The sequence below is a fragment of the Nannospalax galili genome, unplaced genomic scaffold (genome assembly GCF_000622305.1).
Source record: "Nannospalax galili isolate Female #2095 unplaced genomic scaffold, S.galili_v1.0 scaffold1966, whole genome shotgun sequence".
In the NCBI taxonomy this organism is placed as follows: domain Eukaryota; kingdom Metazoa; phylum Chordata; class Mammalia; order Rodentia; family Spalacidae; genus Nannospalax; species Nannospalax galili.
The window spans coordinates 50472-63219 of NW_008354527.1; the positions used below are offsets into that span (position 1 = coordinate 50472).

Consider the following 12748-nt stretch of genomic DNA (forward strand, 5'->3'; position numbering starts at 1 on the left):
TTACAACTGAGAAAAATTATTCATCTGATTAATATAAAATAAATATTAATATTAATTTGGCTCTATCATTAGAGGTTTCAGTCAAGTATCCATGGGGCTCAGAGACTAACAGCCAATGGCAAGACTGAAACACGAGATGGAAGGTCATGACATAAGATATCTCAACTCATGGCTGACAAGTATTATAGAGAGAAGGAAGGTGCCTGAACAAGATAGAACCTCCAAACCACAGTTCTGTGAAATGTATCCTCTCTCTGAAGAATACTGAAGCCAGAAAGATTACAAAAAAAAGCATATGGGCAGCATGAGAAAGCATGGATCCCAAAGAAGCCTAGACTGACTCGCACACACACAACAGGAGGATGTACAAATTTCCACAATCAAAGAAGACATGAAAAACTGGACGGGACAATAGAATAGGTCTTAAATGTTATACAATATCAATGTTTCACAATCTCTTTTCAGACTAAAATGGAAAACACACATCAATAGTAGTTAGAAAATAGAGAATCCCCAAATGCCATGTAGACAGTCACACATATTTAGCACATTCTTATTTAAAATGGGAAGAGGCTATAGAATTTCATGCCATGTAAGTATTCTATGTGATTCTCATGAAAGTCTTACAATTACTTTCAGAGGAAATACATTAGTAATTGTAAAATAGATAAAAGTCACAAGGAATCTGGAAGATACAAACATTTTGAAAGGAAAACAAAATGAAAGACACAAAATTTACTAATTTCATGATATAGTAAACACTTGACTCTCTACACCTTAATATATATCACAGAATGCATGAAATCTGGTGGGAGATATCTGGGGGGAGCAGATAAAATCTGGTGAGGGGTACATGGGTGCAGATCGGGTAAGGGGTTAAAAGATGATTAAGATTTTTTTATGAAATGCAGAAAAATTCAATAAAAATACACATTGAAAAAATGTAGTACAGGAATAACACACAGGGGAAAAAATCAGCTATTAGCTTGCATTGGCAAGATATGTGACATGGGAGATAAGGAAAAATTAAATAATGAAATAACTGATGTTTGCATACTTGTAATTTCCACATAATACACGTGCAATAAAAGACGTCATTTGACATTTACCACAGGTAAAATCTTGATGAAACTGCTATAAATTAAGTTATCAGAATCTATTTGCAGTGCAACAGTATAGAAAAACCGTTTTCAGGTCTTTATCCATCTTTACTTGGGTCCTCTCACTGGGGCCCTTTCTTCACCCTCTCAAACCTGGTTGGCTACAGCCTCCCCTCTCTTCATATTCCAGGGTTATTTGCTTTGCTCCAGACCGGAGGAGACCAGAACAGGCTTACACACAGCAAGACCTGTGTATGAGAAAGAGGGACATGATGCTTCCTGGACTCTTTAGAAAGTGCCAGATTTGTAATACAACACTGTGGTCCACTGATAGTATTCAGAAAAAGAGAAGACTCTTCAAATAATTTCCCAACTTTTATTTTCTGACAGACTTATTAAAATTCATAGGAACTTTTTCAGTTTTCATAATGTAAGTTCTGTTACTGATTCACAATTCAGCTATGGAAATGGAACTTTAAGATTCTGGCTACAGTATCATGCATGAATGGGTGGCTGAAATTAAACAAAAAATAATGAAAATGGGTAATTCCTCTAACAAGTGGAAATGGAAAAAAATGATAAAACATAAACATGTTCTTCGTGATGCCCAGACACGTCCATGAAATAATTTTTTAAAAATCCAAGACTTAAACCTAACATATGCACAAAGTACACTACAGTCTGTCAAGGTTGCAGAATAGTAAAAAAATTCTCCAACACAAATCTCCTCATGTACAGACACCAGATTGCTGTACTTTGCCAACATTAACTCCCTGTACAAAGCCCTCTGAGCAGAGTCTAGGTATTTTCACTCCTCCTGGGAGAAGTCTATGCACTCATCCTTGAATGTCAATGGATCCTAAAATGAAAAGTGACAATTAGATTACGTGCACTTAAACAGGGTACTGGACCCAAGAAAGAAAGATAATTAGTAAATTTCTTCTGTATTAGATGAGAAATCTGAATTATTCAAAAGGATATTTCTTAATTGAGTAAATATCTATAATCTACTCACTCAGTGCAAAAGAGAATAACATCAGACCCTCCAAACTTTTGTGAAAATTATGATCTGAAGGAGCATAGCACAAAAATTAAGCCCTCAGCATAGGAATACCACTACACTCCTATATTTCTAGCATACAGGATCAGTTGTATGTATTTATCTGATGTAACGTCACACTGATTTATAAGTCTGCTTCATAAAGTCGAATGTTTATAACCATGCACTGTAGTCACACCTAAAACACAGACTTTCACCTTAACATGATCTGTGGCTGGGCCTGACTTAACTCAATCCTAACTAACTTTGCAGTGAGGCCAGTGCCCCAGGTACAAAAGACACTTTCTCCAACAGCACTAAGTAGAACCTGGCAGAAGATAGAAAAGTATGTGTGTCTCCCTCCACAGCAAGAAGACACAGTCCTTATAAATTAAATAATATACCCTGCATATAATGTAAACATTACAAAAACATCAGTGCAGAATTACTCTAACAATCTTTGTATAATGATTTCTTCTTTTATCCTCATTTACCTACCTAAATTTTACCTGGAAGGAACACACTGGCAGACTTATGCACAGCACAATAAGAGGATTTGAGATCTGGGCTCCTCACAGAAGAGTAATGAAAACATGAAGACAATATCCAACGCTGACTGAACCATGTTGATGCTGCATACACAAATGCTTCCAAAATCAGACAACTACATGTGTGTAACATTTGACAAAGGGATCTCTTTTCTGAGGTTCTAAGAACCAGTAATGGAGGCAGTGCTGTGATGAATGTGAAGTAGAAAGACCAACAGAGAGAAAGGGATGCTTCAGAAATTCCACCTGGAAAACTCAGTACTTAGCAAACAAATGAGAGGTTTCTTTCTCCAAAGAAAGGAAGAAAACTAACACTGATGAAAGGAGAGATTCTGCATTAAATGTCATGATTCATTTGCTTCACTCTGTAAACTACCAGAAGAAAACTTATTCCTAATAAATTAAAAACAATGATGTCAAAGTCTGGGATTTTGTGAAGAGCAGCTGAACCAAGGGAATGACTTTCCAGGAGACAAAAGAATACAGGTGTCAACAAACCCAGTAGTACATTCCATCAGGCCTGTGATGCTGGTGGGATTAAATGTTGATCAAATTAAAACAATATCAGAATAAAATAAAACAAAAATATCACTTTCATGTACAGTTCAAACAAAATACAGTGGCATATGAGGACCCAAGTCCATCCTCCTTAGGAAATGAAGACTGACGTGTTTGATATTTCACCTATCACATCAAAAATATTTTTGACATGGTTGGTCATGAATTCATTGGATTAGTCTGGAAAATATAAGCACTGGAGGACAAAATGGAGAAGTGGATATACTACATTGGTAATACATATGAAAAGAGTTTACATGGCCCGGGCATAGTGGCACAGGCCTTTACTCCCAGTACTCCAGAGGAAAATGCACAAAGATACCTTTGATATTCAGCCTTGCCTGTTCTACACAGCTTGTTTCTGGATGAGCAAAGGTTATAAATTCAAACTACCAAGCATTTAGAAAAAGAAAGTGTACAGGTCCAGGCCCTTGAATGTATTTACCTGAAAAGAAGCCATCCCTAATCCTCCTCCTGTGGGTTTGCTATAGGGCACTACATAAACAGTCTTCTCTTTCTTGCCACAAACGTCCTTTCAGCTCACTGAAAATCCACTTCACCTGCCAGCGAAACAAGAGGAAGAAGCATGACAGAAAACAAAACAGGCAACTATACTGTCTGCTGTCACAGTAGATGTACAGGAAGAAAGCTCAACATGAACACCCCCAAAAGAAGTTTCTGCTTTCCTGCCTTCGAGAGGCCTACCCTGGCAACAAGATCAAGAATTTCTACTATATTCCACACCCCCTTACCTAAACAAGGCAGAGGAACACAGTTTTCTTCCTTTGGAATAGAGGCTAAACTAAGCTTTCCTTAAGAGGCACTGGTAGCTGACCCCAGCCTCACTATCTTCTGCCTGCAACTGTTCATTGAAACCACTGATGCTTCCACTTAGCTTCATAGACAGAATCTGTGGGGGAGGCACAAGTGAGAGTTTCTCTTTTAAAGGCTAAAGTTGTTTTAAAGGTTAAAGGTATTGTGAGTTTAAAAGTCTATTCTTGGTGCTGGAGAGATGGCTCAGAGGTCAAGCACACTGGCTGATCTTGCAGAGGACCTGAGTTCAGTTTGCAGCACCCACACTGTGCTATCAGTTGTAGTGAATACGTGTTCCAGGGGTTCCCACACTGGCTTCCGGCCTCCACAGACATGGCTTTCATGGCTGCACTTACATACACACAAGTACAATGTCTTTACACATGAAATAAAAATAAATAAATACATAACTTTTAATGAAAATGAAAACACTATTGTTTAATTATACCATATTTTACATATTTCTGACATTTCCTTGTTATTTTGTTATACATATATAGTGGATATTGATATAGTCATCATTAATATACTTTTCCGTATGGTTAGTGTATCCAAATCAGAACTCAATCAATGCACACATACAATTTGGACTAATGAACTCAAATCAACAAACTGCCTTGTTACAAGAACAAGTTGATGCCCTTTGGTCTATGTAACAGCTAACATGTTCTCATTTCTTTCATCATATTTGTGTTACCCAATCACTGCAAACTGCTATTCTACCCTCAACATCTATCATCTATCTTTTCTTTTTCATCTTCTCTTATGACTGAGATCATGTAGTGCTTCTATTTCAACTTCCTTTACTTGATACAGTGTCCACCAGATCAATCCTGTTCTCAAATATGAGAAGATTGCACTCTTTTCTATGATGGAATTGTGGTGTATATTCAGAAATATCACATTTCAGTAAATCTTTCATCTGTCAATGGACATTTCAGTAGATTCCCTATTATTCAAATAGTGCTGCCATAATTAGTGAGCGCACATAACTCTAGCCCATACTGAATTCACCTCCTTTGAGTATCTACTCAGGATTTGGTGGTAGGAGCCACAGTTGAGACAACACCTGTGGCTTGTTTTTCAGCATGTGTTTTACCTCAATTAGTACAGTCATTTCTCTGCAAATTCCTTGATTTCCTTTTCCTTTACACAAAGTAGATCTCTATTGTGTAAATGTAGAAAATTTACAGGATCCACTCATAGACTGAGGGACATTTAGATTGTGCAACTGAATTTCAGAGACAATACAATAGAAACTTTTTAAAATGTTCTGGGTAAAGATGTAATTAACTGAGACATTAAATGTGTATCTGCTAATGAGTTGGGAGGACTTTGGTTGAAATTAAAATTCTCACATTCTTGAAGTTTCACGGACAATATTGAAGGAGCAGTTACTTTATAAAAATTGTGGTTATGAGGCAGTTTTCAGTATCGAAAATACCTTGTGACATTACTTGCAGTATATACGTTTTAATAGGCAAATTCATGAAGTGGTAATTATGTTAATTTAATAGTCAATTTCAAAAATGTATGTAGGGAATAAAATATCACACTACACTGCCTAAATACAATAGTTCATCTTTGTCAAATATTAATGTTCAGGGACTGGAAAGATGGCTCAGAGGTTAAAAGCGCTGGCTGCTCATGCAGTGGACCTGGGTTTGATTCCCAGCACCCATATGGCAGATAACAGCTATCTGTAATTCCATTCCAGGGGATCCAATTCCCTCATCGGAACTCAGGGGACATTGCAGACATGGGTGCCCTTATATGAATGTAGGCAGTACACACATATACATACAATAAAAGTGAAAAGAAAACATTTATTAAAAATTAATATTAAAAAGTAGAATCAGATAATATAGTATTTTAATTTATGGACATCTGACTCCATGTCTTACAAATGTAATTTATAATAAATGATGATAATTTGTTTCCACATGAACAAAGTATACAGCGGTGTGTCCCTCAGGACTACCTACCACTTTATTGTGTTTCAGGGCATCACCATCACCCCCAGGACCCCAGATGATCACAGCTTAATGCACAAGACACCAAGTGCTCTAGCATCTTTTTATGCCTGTGCTGTGTGATTTGTGGTTTGAATCTTTAGAAAGTACCTGGATTTCTAAACAGTAGTGCACTCCACAGAAAAAGAGAGCACATAACTGGTTTTTCTACAAATGTCTTTTCAACAGGAATGTTCTATCAGAACAATGATATTTACAGAGTTCTCAGGTTGCATAACTACTGTTCCACCTCTAATTGCAGCTCATCTGAAATTCCAGGTTGGAAATGGAACTTTTTGATTGGGTGACAATATTATATGCTATAAAGTTTCTGAATTTATCATGGAACGAAAATGAAAGAGCATAACCCCTCCCAAAGGCAAACATGAGATTAGACAAAATTACATTAAAGTAAAGTTACATTAAAGTGTTTTTTCCTCCCCTGAGAATTTCACCTTATGAGATGCGAGACTCATTCACATGAAGTTAACACACAGATACATGTTGGGGACCTCTGTTATTTAAAGTAGAAGTTTCTTCATGTCCGGATAGCTCACGAAGCTCGGAGCCATGTGCTGAGACTCCTTTCATAGCAGGGTGCCTTCTTGACATTTTTCCTGACTCCTTTGTGAAGTAGCAGCCACAGGAATGTAGCCTCTGGCTCTGTAACTATTAGGCTTTCCTGTGTGATTTTCAAGCAGTTTGGCAGCCTGGCAGGAGCCCATTTCCACACGCAAATGAGGCATCCCCAAAATACCTATCAGCTAAAGCTTTTACCACTGCCCCTACAGTATAAAATATCCTAGTCTTCTCTTAATAACTAGAGAGCGGGATCGCAGAGAGCTGGACAGCAAGGAGCTGGAGAATAAAGAGCTGTAACACGGACTAAGCTGAATCTTGTGTCTTACTACCGGCGACCCAGCCTCTCTGGGGGGCAGTATCCTTCCATCACCGAGTCATGGACACCTAGCTTTCGCCGCCTCTCGCACCTCCCCTCGGGACCTGTCGGCCACAGGTTCCGAACTCAGAGAGGGAGGGTGCACGGGTGAAATCAGGGCGGTACCCGACCGGACATGCTCCGGTAGCAGAGACCCACAGAGACACGGAGAAGCAGCCAGCGGAAACACGCTGCAAGAGCCAGCAGCCACAGCAGAGATGCGGAGCCGCCATGCTGCGGGACTTCCAGCACCGCAGCGGCAGACAGAGACGCGGCACGGCGGAGAAGCCCGTGGGACCAGACCTGCCATCCTCCAGGTGCATGGCAGAGAAGCCCACGGACCCGCGCCGCAACTCCCCAGGTGTGCGCGAGGGCTCCGAGATACCCGCGCACCCCACACCTGGCACCCAGCGTGCCCCATAGATACACACACAGTCCCCAAGGAACTCTGAGCATGAGCAAGAAATTATGTAAGAAAAATATTCTCACCAACAAAAACAAGACAGTTGTAATTCTACAACATTAAGTCTCTGTGCAAACCCCTCTGAGCAGGTTCTAGGCATTCCCTCTCCTCCTGTTGGAAGTCCACAGCTGGGTCACTGAATGTCAACACAGCCTGAAATGAAGAATAGCATTTGACCACAAGGAAAGTTGAAACAAGGAAACCAAAGAGATTGAGAAGTATTCTGATGTACGGAGTGATCATAACTATTCCGAAGGTGCTTTCTGACACTGTCATATTCTCTAACATGTTTTCTAAATGTGGACATACCAGGGCATGGTATCATAGTATTCAGTATGCATACTATGGTTTTGTTTTGTTTTGCTTTTGTTTTTGTTTTTTTGTTTTGTTTTCTTTAGACAGGATCTTTCTGTAGCCTCTGCTAGCCTGGAACTCATCAAGTAGAACAGGCTGGCCTTGAACTCAAAGAGATCTGTGCCTCCAGAGTGCTGGGATTAAAGGCGTGTGTCCCCATGCTTGGCTCATACTGCTGTACCTCATCCACTGGACCCCAAAAAGGCTACCGAGGACCCAACACAGCAAAATGCAAAAGCAAAGGTTTATGGTTTATTCGGCCTTAAGCTTGGGCTCCCAGACCTCACCAAATCAACAGGCCAGTGCTGAGAGCCCAGAGTAAGGGAGAGTGGAGCCTTTTATAGGTTTTAGACAAAGGGGGTGGGGGGATACCGAAGATACATTTTGGTTGGTTCAAGGAGCCCGCTTGTGCCAACATAATTTTAAACGGATTGGATGTATAAGATGCAGCCCTGGAAGTTTCTTACTGGTAGGTGCTATTCTCAGGGCTGTGGAATGTGCTGACTGTTACCTGTGGGGCCAGGAGTCTCCGTTTTTACCTTATAGGGCAGTTTTTATGTGCGGGCTTGCTTAATCTATAGTTTCCTGGAAGGGAGGTGAGGAATAGCGGGCAGGGGTCATGGCATGCCAGGGTATGTCTAGGCATGTCTAAAGCAGCAGCCAAGCATTTTAAAGAAGCTAAAAGAGCAATTAGTGGGGGTCTCGAGGAATTCGGGGGTAGCGGGTAAATGAAGAGGGTCTCAGGGTTCTACATTAGGATCATTTCACATGACTAACCTAATTTGAGAAACCGCAGGGGACCATCTTCAAGTGGCCTTAAGAGGAAGACCAGATGGCTGATGAAGAATCCATAGGAGGGAGAGGAGGGTGAACCGTGGCTGGGAAGGGGTAAAAAGCCCCTTTCTGGGCACAGGAAGGCAGCCAGGGCATGAGGTCCCCAGGCAGTGACCTCACAAAGAGAGTAGATTTTGCAGCTTGGAGATCACCCACCTGCACCCACCCAGCTACTCGGTCTGCTCAGCTCTGGCAGATGCAGGGCCACGCTGGGCCCAGAGGGAGCAGATGGCTCTGCAGCCTGGGGCCCTGCCTCCTCTTCTGTGTCTCCTACCTCGGAGGCAGCACTAGCCTCTGCCCCCTTGGCTTGGGGCTCCCAGTTTTCAGTGGTGGCAGCAGTCTTCCCTTCCTGGGCTGTGACCTCCTCACTGCAGGTGCTGATCTCCCCCTGCTCCTGCTCTTCCTCTGTGGGCGGGGAGGCAGAGAATTGCCCCATCCTCCTTCCGATTTCTCCTGAAGGACAGGCCGCTCCGTTTGAAAAGCTTCTTGAAAGAGAATTTCTTCTTCTTGGGGGACTCCTTGGTGGGGGACCCTCTCCCTTGGCATTGGCTCCCTGGCTAGGGGGTGCTGGCTCGATGGCATCTTCAGTGGTCCCAGCTGCTTCCTCTGTTCCCTTCATGGGGGAGTGATGGGCGACTCCCCTTCACCCTTAGAAGACAAATCTCCATTGCTTTTCAAGTGGCCTTTCCCCTGTCCCTTGGCCTTAGGGGGGAGGGAAACGCCCATGCCCTTCTTGGTGGTCATGTCATCCCTGGGAGCCTTGAAGCTCTGGCTCCCCCTAATAGGGGTCTGCTGGGGGGCTCTCAGAGCCGCCCTGGACCTGCTCCGCAGGTGATGGTTCGGTGGGGTAGGTCGGGTGGGCAGAGGGGTGGGGCTAGCACCTGAGGGGGAGGGGTGTGGGGGGAAAGCAAGTTGCACCCCCACTCAGCACCGACCACTGAGACTAGACACTTCTAATGACCAAATCATTGAGGTGTGATAGGAATTCAGGCCATTAATCCTCGAACATGGGAACATGGTTCAAAGATTTGGTCATTGTTTTTATTGCTTTTCTCGTTGTGGCTGTAGCTGTGCTTTTTCTTTTCTGTGCAGTCTGCAGAACTGGACTAACCCATAGAAGTCAGAGGAGAGCTCTTCAACCACAAATTACCAGGGCCCCTGTCTTAGAACAAATAAAAAAGGCTGAGATGTTGGAGCCACTGCCCTGTTTGAACTCTGCAGAAAGCATGCTTCACTACAAGTGCAAAGTCGCCAGTAGCCATGATGGCCTTGGATGGCAGAGCCCGATAGGCAGGCATACACCCAGGTTCTGAAGAGCACTGTCCCTTATGTTTATGTTTAGAGTAGATAACAAGCTATGTCTTACTTAGACAGTTATGTGAATATCTGCTCTGTACCTTGCAAACCCCACATATTGCTGCTAATTGTTTCCTGAACTCCTGCTGAGAAGTGTCCCTTGATCTGCTTACCCTTTGTTCCTGAATACCTGCTTAGAGCTCCCCATCCCTGTGAATAAAATCTTGAGAGTTAGAGAGTGGGTGCTCTTTGTTCTAAGGAACAGGGAGTCTCCTGGTCCCACAACTTTCTAAAATATTAAATTGTCTGTGTGTGATATTTTGTTATTAGATACCTGGAGGTCCTGCTTTGTGTTCACCACTACCCAGCCACGCATGGACGGATTAGAGGTACCCCTGATCATTGCTACTCATTTTTTCCCCACCACACAACACTGAAAGCACTTCATTTGTCTCTGCAAGAAGTTGTTATATATGAAAAAAAAAGACTAAAAAAAAAGTTTCCAAGTTGTGGCTGTCAGGGCTGGCATGGTACCACAGGCCAGACAGTCATGAGGGACTGTACACTGTACACGGTGCCCACAGAAATCAAGAAGAGTGTTAAGTCCCCTGGAACTGGAGTTAAGGACTGGTGTTAGGTGCCATGTGGTTCAGGGACGGCAGCTGCACAGAGCAGAGAGAAATTGCTCTAGTGTTGGGGGCCATGGCTGCTGTGCCTGATCCTGGCACAGGGTCACGCATGCAGCCCTTGCACTACTTACCCCGCGGGCAGGGAAGTGAGTCCCCATGAGGACCCAGGTGAGTGGGCAACACCTGCCAGTCATCAGGAGTCAGGGGCTGGGGCAGCTGTGAGGCTGGGAGCATTTTGCTGGGTGCATCCATGGTGCCTATTCCCAGATTTTTGTGAGTTACAGTTGGGAACTTAGTAACATCATATTTCTCCAGCTGGCTTGAAGTAGAGCTCAGTGACAAGCTTCTAACTAACCCACTGGAAGTGTTGCACTAGAAAGTGAAGAAGAGTAGTAAATAAAAGCAAATCAGAAATGAGTAAAAACCCTGTAAAACCAGTAGCAAATATGATGCCTCCACCACAGCAAGGTGGAAAAGCAGTGCAGAATGCAGACGGACAGTGATGAGGCCACCGCCACATCAAGGTGGAAAAAGCAATGTAGAATTCAGACAGACAGTGATGATGAAATTAAGGAAGAAAATAAAAAGATACAGGAAATAAAAATTTATAAAAAGAAGTGGTCAGAAGTAATGTACAAAGAGAAAGGAAATTGTTTGGGAGCGTAGTACTCTAAACCAGAGCTAGAGAATGCATGAAGTCCAAGGTTCCATCCAGTAAGTACACGGTGCCCACAGAAATCAAGAAGAATATTAAGTCCCCTGGAACTGGATTTAAGGACTGGTGTTAGGTGCCATGTGGTTCTGGGATCTGAACCGGGGTCCTCTGTGTTAGCTGCCATGTGGTGCTGGGATCTGAATCCAGGTCCTCTGTGTTAGCTGCCATATGGTGCTGGGATCTGAACCTGGGTCCTCTGTGTTAGCTGCCACGTGGATGTCAGGATCTGAATCCAGGGCCACTTTGTTAGCTGCCATGTGGATTCTGAGATCTGAACCCTTGTCCTCTAGAAGAGCAACCAGCGCTCTTAACTGGTAAGCCATCTCTCCAGCCACTCTTTTTAAATTTATTTTTATTTTAAAAATATTTTATTATTTTAATGTATTTTTATTATTTAAATATTTTTATTTTTTATTTTTATGTATATGAGTGTATTGCCTGCATCTAGGTAAGTGCACCTGTGTCATGTAATGCCCAAGGAGGACAAAAGAGGCCGTCAGATCCCCTGGACCTGGAGTTACAGACAGTTATTAGCTTCCATGTGGGTGCTGAGATTTGAACCCAGGTCTTCTGCAAGAACAACCAGTGTTCTTAACTGCTCACCCAACTCTCCAGCCCCCTATTTTATTTTGTTATATGTGTCTGACTGTATTGCCTACATGTATGCAAGTGCACCTGTGTTATGTAATGCCATTGGAGGTCAGAAGAAGGCATTGGATCCCCTGGAACTGGAGTTACAGATGGTTGCCAACCACCATGTAGGTCCTGGGAACCGAACCCAGTGTTAGGTTGGTGGGGAAGGGGGCAACCACGACCACAGGAGACAACTCTGAGGCAGGAAAAGGAGGAATGTATTGGAAGGCACAACCTTCTGGGCTTGTCTCACAGGAGAGGTCAGTAGTTTCTTGGCACAGCAGACTGGGTTTCATAGGATTTCTTTTTTTGTATGTGGGGTGAGGTTGTGGCCGAAGTGGGTGGAGGGGTGAGTCAACAGCAGGTCCCTGGGCAGTGGAGAGTTTCAGTTAGGTGGTTTTCAGTTTTTAGGTTGACTGTGATGAAAATTGAAGTCATGGATAGGGTGTATTGTTAAAAACAGGAGTCAGGTAGTTACTGGGAAACTAGGGTGGTTTAGTTTCTGTTTCCAGGAATGCTGCCTAGCTGGTTGTGATTGCCATGTTGCTGGTCAATATTGACTCCATCTTGGGGCCCAGTTTGATCTAACCTTCTAGGTTTTTGTTAAGGATACGGGGCGGTGCTTTGCTTCTGTAGAGGCTTCCTGCTGGGTGGAGTTGTTGGTCAATCTCTCAAGGGACACTGGATTCAGTTGTTGACTGGTCCCCCTGGAGTCCACAGAGAGTCAGCTCTGAGGTTGTTAGGGGCTGGTAAGGAATAGAAGTTAGACAAATTAGTAGACGTTGATTAAAGGTTTGGTGTATGAGTCGGACTATGT

The 12748-nt window shown here is 42.9% G+C and overlaps 1 pseudogene; it reads right to left on the minus strand.

The window, feature by feature from the left end:
- Positions 1-8828: 8828 nt before the first annotated feature.
- LOC103748955 lies at positions 8829-10835 on the minus strand (annotated as a pseudogene).
- Between the last annotated feature and the right edge of the window lie 1913 nt (positions 10836-12748).